Below are 13,086 nucleotides of genomic sequence, written 5' to 3' on the forward strand. Positions count from 1 at the left end.
GAAGTGAACAGCAGGATCCAGGTAAGGGGCCCAGTGAGTCAGTCCACCGGACAGTTAACTTCAGAGGACAGAAACCACGGCTTGAGTTTGTTTTTTCTGCCCTCAGATCACCTAGCCCAGTGGGAGGCAGATTCAGCACTAAGTGAAAAGTATGATTTACAGGAAGAGCTTACATTAAGATGCGACTGCAGTGCACGCGTTGTGTGGGACGGTGACTTACCTGAGCAATGGGGGATCCAAAGAGAAAATGGCCTCCTGAGGCTGCCTTAAATCCAGTTCTGGGCAGAATCAACTCTGGACACCTGAAGTCCCCTCCTCCTTTCTGCGTATGCAAATCTAGAAGTTCAAGTGGTTTTCTCTGGCAGTTTTCCTACAATTTTCCCGAGAGCCACATCCAGGTGTTTGATATCAGAGGGTGACATGCATTTGAAGGTGATTTGAATGTGAATTAATAGGCTACAATTATTTAGAGACGAGTGGAATAAATGCTTAGTATACTTGGAGGTAATTTGAATCAGAGTCTCTCCCACTTTCAGTGGAGGGGGAGGACCTGCCTGCCTCATGGTTAAGGATGAGGGAGGTTCTCACGGGGAGTCAGGCCCCCAGAGCCTCGTGTGTTCAGCACGTCCTCCTCGGTGGACATTCCCGTTCGCTTTGTGGAGCGTGGCTGAATCCCCGGACGTGTGGTGCGTGGTGTGGGCCTGGATGTGCTGCCTGGTGAAAAATCACAGTTATAATGACCGTGATAAGCATTTTTTTTTTTTTTTGGCCGCGGCGGGTGGCTTGTGGGATCTCAGTTCCCCGACCAGGGATTGAACACGGGCCCTTGGCAGTGAAAGTGCAGAGTCCTAACCACTGGACCACAAGGGAACTCCCATGAGCCCATTTTTAAAGCGCCGAGTGCCTCACATACGATTTCCTCTTATTCTTTACGACGGAAGGTAGGTGGATCTCCATTTCACAGGAGAGGAGGGAGCCAGGATTCTCGTTGAGGTTGATTGGAAGCATACTGATCTCCTCCAAGATCTCACCGTCTTGGAGAGCACATTGGGCCTCTTGGAGGCTTGATTCTCACATGGCCGCTTAACCATTTCACTGCCTCCCCCCACTTCAGCCTCAGTTTCTCAGCCTGTAAATGGGCACCCATCCTGCCAGAGCCATTTGGCTTTTAGGAAGACGGGCGTGAATATGCTGCGTAAAGGCCAGAGTAGTATTACCATAACCATGATTTTCGTTTCTTCTCTTTTGCCTGCTGCTCGGTACAGGTGTGCAAGATAGGACTTGCTGTTTTGTGTTGAGCTCATATCCTTTGGGGTTCGTCTGAGTCCCCACCGTTAGTGATTGATGGCCTGCAGGTGTGGTTTGGATGGGGGTGAATATTAATAGCCGTGTAGACGAGGGTGGATGTGTAAAGACCTGAGTTTCAGATGTGGCCTCCATGCAAATGTGGCCCTGATGTTAGAGATGTTGGTGGGGGTAGGGGAAATGCTAGGTGGCCTTTTAGGGGAGTCCTGCCTCCCCTGAGTCAGTCTGGCCCCTTCCCTTGGCTCTCTCTTCAGGAGGCTGGTGGCAGTGCCTTCTCTTACAAGCATTTTGGCTGCGTTGTGGAAACAGCCCACTACCCTGCCTTTTTTTTCTTTTTTTCCTAAACTTCTCAAACAGCTGTTAAGTGACCTGTCAATTAGAAGAGATCCAAACAGAAATCAGTCCCTGTTGTTGTGATGCAGGGCGCCGGGGTGTCCCCTTATACAGAGCCAAGTGATGCTGCTTTTCTCAGCCGTAGTAGACTCTGCGTTGTAGACCCTTGCTGCTGCCAAGCGGCCTGGGTCCTGGTTTTAGAGGGTGGTCTTGCTTTGAGGGATAGGGCACAGCTTCCCCTCTCTCCTCTCCTACATGGACTTTTTACTTTCCTACGGCTTCCTAAACAAAATACCATAAGTTGGGTGGCTTAAAACAATGGAAATTCTCCCACAGTTCCGGAGGCAGGGCCACACCTCTAGAGGAGGATCCTTCCTTTCCTCATCCAGCTTCTGGGAGCCCCAGGCTTTCCTTGGTTTGTGGCAGCATAATTCCAACCTCTGCCTCCGTCTTCCTTCTGTGTCTTTTCTTTGATAAGGACACTAGCCATGTGCTGTTGGATTAGGACCCACCCGATTTCAGCATGACCTTAACTCGATTATTGCTGCACAGACCCTATTTCCGAATAAGGTCACAGGTATAGGGGTTAGGACTTTGACCTATCTTTTCGGGGTACACAATTCAGTGCCTGCAGAGCTTGTCTCTAGACCCTCCTCCGCATGTCCCTGGTTGGCCTGGTACTGGACCTTACCTTCTGGGCACTCTAGACTTCTAAATGTCTGTAAGAAATATCTTGTTTTGCCAGCTACATCAAAGTTAACATTTATTTATTTATTTTATTTTATTTATTTTTTATTTTTGCGGTACGCGGGCCTCTCACTGTTGTGGCCTCTCCCGTTGCGGAGCACAGGCTCCGGACACGCAGGCTTAGCGGCCATGGCGCACGGGCCCAGCCACTCCGTGGCATGTGGGATCCTCCCGGACCGGGGCACGAACCCACGTCCCCTGCATTGGCAGGCAGACTCTCAACCACTGCGCCACCAGGGAAGCCCTCAAAGTTAACATTTAAAACTGAACTTGTGATCTGTTCCTCTTCCCTCCAAAAAATCCCCTAACACTGCTATACGCTGTTTGAAGAGCTCTTGCTATCCCAGAAACCCGGGGACATCCTTGATAACCTCACTCTTTGTCATTCCATCCAACATGTTACCAAAAGCCCTGTCGAGTAGCCCTGTAAATATCCCTCCATGCTTCCCTTTCTTTCCGCCTCTGTCTTGGTCCTAGCTACTGTCTTCTCATGTCTTAAGAGAGCCTCTAACCCGTCCCAATCCCCTTTCTCCCAGGCCTCCTGTTTGGTCTGACTGGCTCCAATCAGTTGTCCCCACTGTGGACCTATTCAGTTTGGATGATGTCACCCCACTGCATAAAACCCTTTACTCTTTTCTTCAAAAAATTTATTTAATTATAGTTGATTTACAATGTTGTGTTGATTTCTGCTGTACGGCAAAGTAATTCACTTATACATATCTATCTATACATTCTTTTTCATATTCCTTTCCATTATGGTTTGTCAAAGGCTATTCAATACAGTTCTCTGTGCGAGACAGTAGCACCTTGTTTTTTATCCAATCTACATATAATAATTTGCATCTGCTAATCCTAACCTCCCAATCCATCCCTTCCCCTGCCTTCCTCCTGCTTAGCAACCACAGGTCTGTTCTCTGTGTCTGTGGGTCTGTTTTGTAGATAAGTTCATTTGTGTCATATTTTAGATTCCACATATAAGTGATGTCCTATGGTATTTGTCTTTCTCTTTCTGACTTACTTCACTTAGTATGATAATCTCTAGGTCCATCCATGTTGCTGCAGATGGCATTATTTCATTCTTTTGTATGGCTGAGTAATATTCCATTGTATATATGTACTACATCTTTATCTATTCATCTATCGATGGACATTTAAGTTGCTTCCGTCTTGGCTATTGTGAATAGTGCTGCTGTGAACGTAGGGGTGCATATATCTTTTTATAAAATTAATTTATTTTTTAGTTTTTATTTTATAATGGACCATAGTTGATTAACAATGTTGTGTTAGTTGCATGTATCTTTTTGAATTATAGTTTTGTCTGGATATATGCCCAGGAGTGGGATTGCTGGATCATATGGCAAGTCCATTTTTAGTTTTTTAAGGAATCTCCATACTTTCTCCATAGTGGCTGCACCAATTTACATTCCCACCAACAGTGTAGGAGGGTTCCCTTTTCTCCATACCCTCCACACCCTACGTTTGTCATTTGTAGACATTTTAATGATGGCCATTCTGCCTGGTGTGAGGTGGTACCTCATTGTAGTTTTGATTTGCATTTCTCTAGTAATTAGTGATGACGAGCATCTTTTCATGTGCCTATTGGCCATCTGTATGTCTCTTTGGAGAAATGTCTATTTAGATCTTCTGCCCATTTTTTGACTGGGTTGTTTGTTTTTTTGTTATTGAGTTGTATGAGCTGTTTGTATATTTTGGAAATTAAGCCCTTGTCCGTCTCATGGTTTGTAAATATTTTCTTCCATTCTGTAGGCTGTCTTTTTGTTTTGCTTATGGTTTCCTTTACTGTGCAAAAGCTTGTACATTTGATTAGGTCCCATTTGTTTATTTTTGTTCTTATTTCTATTGTCTTGGGAGACTGACCTAAGAAAACATTGGTACGATTTATGTTGGTGAATGTTTTGCCTATGCTCTCTTCTAGGAGTTTTGTGGTGTCATGTCTTATGTTTAAGTCTTTAAGCCATTTTGAGTTTATTTTTGTGTATGGTGTGAGGGTGTGTTCTAACTTCATTGATTTTTACATGTGGCTGTTAAACTTTCCCAGCACCACTTTTTCCCATTATATATTCTTGCCTCCTTTGTCGAAGATGAATTGACCATAGGTGTGTGGGTAAAACCCTTTACTCTTGTAAAGATAGAAGTCCTTTACTTGGTCCACAAGACCCTGTGTATTCTATCCCCACCCACTGCCCAGTCTCACCTCACACCTGCATCCCTTTGCTCCTGCCATGACAGCATTCTTTCTTTCATCTTCCCAGGACTACAGACCTTACACACGCTCTTCCTGTCTCTTGTTGGGCACACAGTGCCCGTGATTGTTGTTACGTCTTCCCGATGAGTTGACCCTTTTATCATTATGGTGTGCCCCTCTTTATCTTTGATAATGCTCTTTATCTTGACGCTTACGTTGTCCAGTATTAATATAGCCACTCCAGCCCTCTTAAGTTCATCATTTGTATGGTATATATCTCTTTCCATCAGTTTTCTGTCACCTTATCTGTCTTAATACATTTAAAGTACAGCATGTAGCTGGGTTTTGCTTCCTTATCCATTCTAGCAATCCCTGTCTTTTAATTGGAATCTTAACCCAATTACTGATATGGTTAGATTTATTTACCATTTCACTTCTGGATTCTTAAACTATGTTAAAAATAATTTAAACTTACCTACTGACATTTTAGTTTGCCTCTTTACATTTTATTTTTATTAGCGATTGAGTTAGCAGTTACAATATACATCTCTAACTTTTCGTGGTCTTCGTAGAGTTAGTATCACTTCACGCAAAATGTCAACCCTGCTATAATAAGGGTCCTCCTCTTAACTTAGTTTACTCCTATTTCAGACTCAGAGTTTGGCTCAAAGGCCACTTCTTCAGGGAATTTTTTCTGAATTCTCAGATTAGGTTAAGCCCCTATCATGTGTGCTCTGAGCAGGTAGTACTTCTCCTTGGGGCATTTACCACACTTGCAGCTTGCTCACTATGGAATCCCCAGTACTTAGCACAGTGATGTATACTTCGTTATTTGTTGATCAAATGAGGGGAAGCCCTGAGCTGGGGTTTGAAGAAGGCAAGAGATTTCATGCTGTACTCCAGGGGATGGGAATGGCATCAGGCAAGGCTTAGAGGTTGAAAAGACAGTGTATGTGGCAAGGAATATAATAGTCAAATAGATTAAATGTAAGTTAAAAAAAAAAGCTCTAATTTTTTTATACCAGTAGCCACCATTTATGGAGCACTTAATATGGGGCCAGGCACCGTGCTAAACTTTGTACATTTTATCTTATGTAACCTCAGCCCTGTGAGTTATTCTTGTCTTACTTCAGTTGAAGCAACTGAGGTGCAGAGAGGTCACTTATGTTGTTCCCTGTGATAGGTAGGGCTGTATATTCAAACTCAGATCTCTGTGATTCTGACACTCAGAATGGAAGTGAGACTGGGAGGTGGAGCTTGGTTGTTCGAGGGGTTTAATGCCCAGCCTAGGTGATTGTGGTTTTTTTTTTTAAATAAATAAATTAATTATTATTATTATTTTTTGGCTGCATTGGGTCTTCGTAGCTGCACGCGGGCTTTCTCTAGTTGCGTCGAGCGGGGGCTATTCTTCATTGCAGTGCATGGGCTTTTCACTGCAGTGGCGGAGCACGGGCTCTAGGCGCTTGGGCTCAGTAGTTGTGGCTCGCGGGCTCTAGAGCGCAGGCTCGGTAGTTGTGGCGCATGGACTTAGTTGCTCTGCGGCATGTGGGATCTTCCCGGACCAGGGATCGAACCCGTGTCCCCTGCATTGGCGGGAGGATTCTCAACCACTGGGCCACCAGGGAAGCCCGGTGATTGTGTTTTGAGTCGAGGCTGGAGTTAGGTGCAGAGAAGGCCCACAGATGTTATTGAGGATCTGTAGAGTGTTGTGCTAGATGCTTCTGTTCTCTTTAGGTCCTTTGGGGCGGGGGTGGGGTGGGGTGGGGTGGGGTGGGGTGGGGTGGGTGGGAAGCCTCTGAGGCTTTCGAATAGGGGAGAGCAGAAAAGAAAACGTGTTTCAGGAAGGTTCATCAGGGGCCAGTGGGCAGGCTGGGTTGACGCGAAGGTCTGGACGGAGGAGGGGAGGTGTGTGGAGAGCAGCAACCTGGGCCTGCTGTGACAGTGGCCGCAGTGTAGAGAGATGGCTGTGTGTATTATTTTAGAGGAAGGACTAGATGTGAGACACGTTTTGAGGGAAGTATGGATAGAACTGGTTAATGATGAGGTCTGAGGCGAGAAGGATTTTTCCCTTATCTCTTGGGTCATTTGTATCTGCTAACCCTAAGTGTTGCCTGAAGACTATTGATTCTGGGAATTCCCTGGCAGTCCAGTGGTTAGGACTCTGAGCTTCCACTGCAGGGGTGCAGGTTCAATCCCTGGTCAGGGAACTAAGATCCCGCATGCTGCATGGCGGGGCCAAAAAACCAAAAAAACCCACTGTTGAATCTATCCATGATGGGTGTTATCATAGCCTCACTTCTCAAATGGGATCTGCAGACATCCTCAGGGGTCTCAGAGAATGCTCTTCTGGGAGACAGGCGGACAAGTTAGGGAAAACAGTTATAAAGCTGTTTTAAAAAATTTTGTGTGGGGTAAGACCCTAGCTAACACAGCCTAACTAGTGCATAGAGAGACATCTTCTACTGCTGTGGCATTGTCATGCCTGCTGGGCATTTCTGTCCAGTCTGTTGACAGTCATTGAGTTAGTTTGTTAGTTGCAAGTAGGTGACTGAGGAAATCGGGCACCTCTGCATGTGTTCTTTGCGGTGAGAAGTCTGGAGGAGGTTGTGTGTGCACCTTGTGTGTGTGTATTTACTATCTGCTTTTGAGATGGTCATTGAAAATTGTGCTAAACCGACTTTTTTCCCCTCTTGAGTGAGAAAGAGCTTAAGCAATTTCCAAACTAGCATCAAAATGTTTTCACTTTCCTGATGAAACATTTATTGAAATTAAAAGATTGCTTTGAAAGTGATCCAAAAAATAACATCATTCTCTGAAGTTCAAGGTACATGCACGAGATTTATGGATGCATTTGGAGTTCACCCAAAATATTGAAGGTCTGACTTTTGTATCCGTATAAAATACAAAAATGCAGAGTGAATGCTGGCCTTCCATATGAACATGGGCCAGTTTCTAGGCTTTTGTTTCTGTTTGTCTCTGGTTACCTGTCTCCCTAAAATTGCTTTAAGGCTTATCATTTTCGTTGAAGCCAACGACGGAGTGGCCGAGATTTCTTCTCTCTGTGTTGAGGTTACTTTTGGACCAATTCCGTTTTAAACCTGTTGAAATCATACACAACCTGGCCTGGTGCACCACTGCCCTAGGCCACCAGGCCGGACTGAATGCGTGTTCTCAGCTAGCATTGCCTCTTGGCTGAGTAGGTATTAGGGCTCACACATGTGTGTACAGTGTTTTGCCCCCGCTGCTGTTAATGATAAACAAAAACATTTAAAACTCTCTGAGTTCATGGTTGGCACTTTATTTTTCTTTATTCCCCACACTGTACAATGGGAAAATTTTCAACCTCCAACAAAGGAGTTCTTCTACTGCAAAGGGTTTGGTGCTAAGATCGTGATTAGTGGTTGGTTGTGTCCCCAAGTTTTGAGGGGTTTAGCTGTCTCAGCTTTGCAAATAGGCAAAGTAGCAGCTGACGGTTCTATTTTTTTTATGAGAATTGTTGACTAGGTGTAGCAAAACAAGTTTCAGTTTCTGTTAGGACCATGATAAGGACTTTGGTGGTTATCCTCTCTTATTTAGAAAAACCTTTGGAGAGGTTCAAGGTTAGTGCAAGAGGAAGCTATTTGTGTCCCCTGGCTTGGGGATTTCAGAGGCATGCTGTTTTAAAATCTGGACTCTCTCCCTTACATATTTGCTTGATTAGATTTGGCAAAGACCTTCAGAGCAAAGTGTCATAAAAGTTTGTAGTTTGAGTTCGTATAACACGTTACATCTTGTTCTGAATCTCTTAGCGCTGCCTAATGCCGTTAAGTACCCATGTCCTATCTCATTATCCCAAATTGGGTTCATCACGCATCCTGGGGTAAGAGAGGATGTTTTTCCTTTCAAAGGGGTCTGTTTGTGCATTACTGGAGTTTGAGAAACACTGTCTAAACAACAATAGTAAACACTCTGGAATCTGAATCTTACTCTTAACTCAGTGTTTGGATTCTTGCTGTTGACTTTCACTCTTTAAAGAAACTTTAGGAGAAAAACCATCAGGGTGCATGTTTTGGTTGTGACGCTTTGGTTTTCACCTCCGGTTCACTTGGTTTCTCTAGGAAGCTGACCTAGAGTTCTCTGTGAGTAAACTTTAACAGAAGTGCCTTCCAGCCTTCTGTTTCAGCTCTGGGCGCTTCCTGATTTAATTGAGCACTCTGCAGCCCCGGTGTTTTTATTCGTGGGTGTATGAGAAGTTAAAGGAGTGAAAGAGAAACTTTCTGACTTGTTTTCTTCCTTGATCCTTGTGTGTGTGTGTGTGTGCGTGTGTGTGTGTTTGTGTGTGTGTGTAGCTTTGGAGTGGGGACAGGGGTGTGGCAGAGAATTCTGACCAGGCTTTTCTTCTTGGGACTTCCTGCTCCTGAGCTAAGGTAGAGCAGCCCGTTTCTTCCTGGTGGTGAGTGCAGCCCTGATGCTGGGCATGGGAATGCCCCGGTTTTCTAGAAAGCCACCAACTCCAAATCTTTATGTCAGAGGTTCTCCAAGTGTGGTCCCTGGATATGCATCACTCATCTGGGAAGTTGTTAGAAATTCAGATTCTTGGGCACCCCCCCACCTATCGAATTGGAAACTCTGGGGGGAGGGGCCCCAGTGGCAGCTGTGCTTTAACAGACCCATCAGGGGATTCTGATGGCATGCAAAAGTTTGAGAACCACTACTGAAGGCCAAGGTCTTTTTAATTTCTGAAGCAGATCTTTTGTATTTCTGAGTGCTTACTGAAGCTTCAGGTTATCACTTTCCTGAACCAGAAATATGACACAGACAACAGCAGTAATACTTATTGCTGGCCATGTTGATATAGCATGGTGGCTAGGAACGTGGATTCTTTGGAGTTCTTTACCACTGTGTGACCTTGGGTAAGTTAATTAACCTCTCTGCTTTTTGTTTCCTCAACTGGGCTATGGAGATAATAGTAGTAGAAACTCTTACCATCCCTGTTTCACAGTTGAGGAAACTGAGGCCCGGGAACAGTTCCAGAGCTTGCTTTGCGTCACTCTTCAGTGGAGCTGGAGGTTCAAATTCAGACAGTCTATTGCAGAGCCTGGGCTCTTGTCCCCCTTGTGTGCATTTCCACTTAGTCATCCTTACCCTGGGGTCAGCAAGGCCTCCACCTGTATCCACAGCTGCGAGCTGTAGGGGCCTGTAGTGGCTGGAGCTGGACGTCCCAGCCTCATGGTGTTGCAGCAGGAGCCGGGCCTGTGTGAATGTGAAACTCCCTGTTTCTGAAACCTGGATTCCCCTTTTCAGAGGCAGGGCTTTAAAAGGTAAAAGCAGTCCTCTCAGTAAACTTTGGTTTTCTGCAGGAGTGTGGTGACACTCTGGGAGCAGGTGTTGGCTATCACTACAATTGAGGTGCTACTGCCATTTAGTGGGCGGGGCCAGGCGTGCTAGATGTCCTCAATGAAGAACTGTCCTGTGTCCCACTGGATTGTCATATGTGCCAGCAAACTTTCAAAGTCGTTTTCTCTCTGTTCCAGGTGGGAATCTATTTACATATGATCTCAAAGTATTTTTTTGGCCTGATTTTAATACACAGTCGGTATACACTGAGTCTCTGAGGAATATAACTATTGCGTTTTAATATAGTGGGAGAAGATTTTATTTTGTTGGTTTGAAAATTTTACTAAGAGTTTTCACCATTACAGAAGATTCACATCATGCCGTTCCTGATAATTTGAAATAGCAATACAGCACACTTATATCAGTCTGCATTTTGCACTGACTGCATTTATGGTGATCCTAGGTATAGGAACAAACATTTACTAAATCTTGATGTCTCCTAGGGCCCCACTTCTCAAAGGTTAATGTGTCCATGAATTACCTGGAGAATTTGTTAAGCTGATTGAAATGAGATTCTGCATTTTTAATAAGCCAGCGCTGATGGCCCATGGACCACACTTTTTGGGTAGTAGAGGTCTTGTTGTGTATGCCTGAGGGTTTTCTTTTCAAGTACCTATGTTGTTATAACTTACTTTCATTTTGAAAAAAACTTTTGGAGTGAAGGCATTACACTGATTTAAAAAAAAATGTTGGTAAGTTATTGTCTATGAATTTCATTTCAGACTTGGAAAAAGGGCATTTAAAAATATTTGCTTTTAGGATGGTGCCTTGGGATTGATGGGGCGACAGCCACTGCTCTGGGAGGTTAAGTGGCTCTAGTCATAAATCCAAGCAGAATTAGGGACCTCAACGTCATGGGGTAGTGATTCAGAATATACTTATTATGTTAATTGTTCGAAACAGGTTATCATTCACTTATTTACTCTTTCAACAAATATTTATTGAATGCCTCTGTGTGCTCTGTGCCAGCCACTGCTCTGTGTTCTTGGCATGCTTCTGTGAACAACATAAAGACCCCTGTTCTCACAGGCCTTATCTTCTGGTGGGGGAGACAGACAGGATACATCATAAGTAAATTACGTGGGGTTTTAGGTGATCAGTGCTATGGATTATTGGAAGATTAGGAGTGCTAGGGTGAAGGGAATGGGGTGAGCATTTCCAGTTTCAAATAGGGTCATCAGATTTCTCATCGAGGACATGACTTAAGGTGGTCAGGGAGTTGGCCATGTGGAAACCAGGGAAGGGCAATCCAGGCAGAAGGGATAGACCATGCAAGGCCCTGAGGCTGGAGATCGTCCAGCTGGACACTTGAGGAGCTGCAGAGAGACCGGTGTGGCTGGAGGGCAGTGAGCAAGGGGAGTGTGGTCAGGGATGAGGTCGGAAAGGTATAAGGGGCCAGATCACTCAGGGACGTGTGGGACCTCATAGGGCCTCTGCTCGTATTCTGAGGTACGGAGTTATCGCAGGCTTCAAGGAGTGACATGATCTCACTCAAGTTTTCCAAAGCTCCCTGGGGCTGCTGCGTTGAATGTGGCCTTCAGAGGGCAAAGGGAGAAGCAAAGAGACCCGTTAGGAGCTGTTGCAGTGTCCAGGCATGAGATGATGGTGGCCTTGACCTGGGGGAGGCATCGGTGGTAGTGAGAAGTGGTCAGACTCTGGATGCATTTTCATGAAACTTAGAATACAAGTGTGGAAAGTTCGCAGCACTCAAGGCTCCCAGCAGCACCTGTGTGGATCCTAGTTTGAGGAACATCTGATGTGGCTGACAGACTTGGTACCATGGTTCCATGTTCTTTTCCTTCTGGCGATTTTGTGTGTGTATTTGTGCGTGCCTGTGTGTGTGCGTGTGTGTGTGTGTGGCATGTCTGTCCAGGCCAGTGGTTAGCGGTCAGTCACAACAAGCAGCTAGCTGAGCAGGGGTTAGTTTAGAATAGAAAGTGAAGCAGCACTAAATGGAACTAACGGGTCCTGAAAGCCTCACACATTCCCTCTTGATTAACCCAGGATGTATTTTTAGTAAAAACATAAGCGATCACTCAATTCGTGTTTCTTGTATTACTCTGATGCTAAAGCAAAGATAAAAATTCCACGTTCTCGTCCCATTCCCCTCGTGACACCACGTGCCTCCTTCTTCCTTAGACTCTGAGGCTGCAGAAATTTCATTAGCATGCCTGTTTTATTTCAGTTGACTGACACTTTTTTTGACTTAAAATATGCATTATGTAGTTTTGCCCTAGATTTCCAAATAATTTATTTGAAAATGCGGGAGCAGTTTGAGATGTCTTCTGATACATACATGCAACTCATTTTCTGTGCGGATCCCAATTCCAGCTACCTTCCATGCTGGGAGGAGACTTGATTACCATAGAGCTAAGCTTCCTGTAGCGGGGTTTGTTGAAAGCCCACCAGAACCGTGCCTAGCCCAAGGTATCAGCTAGAGCACACACAATTAAGTAAAGTTACACGGCATGACTCCAGGAGACCCCAGTTCTCAGCCAAGGTGACCTTTCAGGTGCTATATGTCGTTAACGATTTTGGCCTAAGGCTTTCTGCCTAATCATGGCAGTGATTTGATCAGTTGAATTTTTTTTTTTTCATTTTACACTTACAGCAATTACTTGTGAAGAGTGAGTGTATATTCTTATTCTTGTGCTGTGGCTACCATTACCCCAGGTGTCACTGAGACCATTTCTTGGCCTGAAGTGAGGGGAGCAGAAGGTAGCTTCGTTTACGCAAACCTTTCCCCTTTATTCTTTCAAGTCTGTATTCTGGGAACTCTGATTTAGTTCTACAACTCAATGATCTGGGCAGGGGAAGGTCTTTTTTTTTTTTTTTTTTTTAAATGCCTTGGGCTATTTTTGATGTGTTGTGACCTTGGTAAGGAAAGTTTTCCTATATCTATCCAGTAGGAGATCTTTTTTAAGGAGGGTACGCATTGTAACTATGTATTTTTAGACCACATTTTCCTGTGGCATTTGTACTCTGGTGCACAGTGTCATGGAAATTTCTCTTCCTAGTCTAGGATTGAGAAGATGGTCTTTCAGTGCTGGCTTTGTCCAGTTACTGTACTAGCTGAGCAAGCCTCACCCTTCTCATCCATAAACAGGCATGAAGACACA

General features: G+C 44.7%; 1 protein-coding gene across 2 annotated transcripts in view; it reads left to right on the forward strand.

Annotated features, from left to right (window-relative positions):
• MED12L (mediator complex subunit 12L) overlaps positions 1-13,086 on the forward strand; it is a gene marked incomplete at its 5' end in the record, with an annotated part of 320,500 nt that overhangs the window by 15,573 nt on the left and 291,841 nt on the right. The window lies entirely within an intron of this gene.

This window comes from Hyperoodon ampullatus (genome assembly GCF_949752795.1).
Source record: "Hyperoodon ampullatus genome assembly, chromosome: 5".
Classification (NCBI taxonomy): Eukaryota; Metazoa; Chordata; class Mammalia; order Artiodactyla; family Ziphiidae; genus Hyperoodon; species Hyperoodon ampullatus.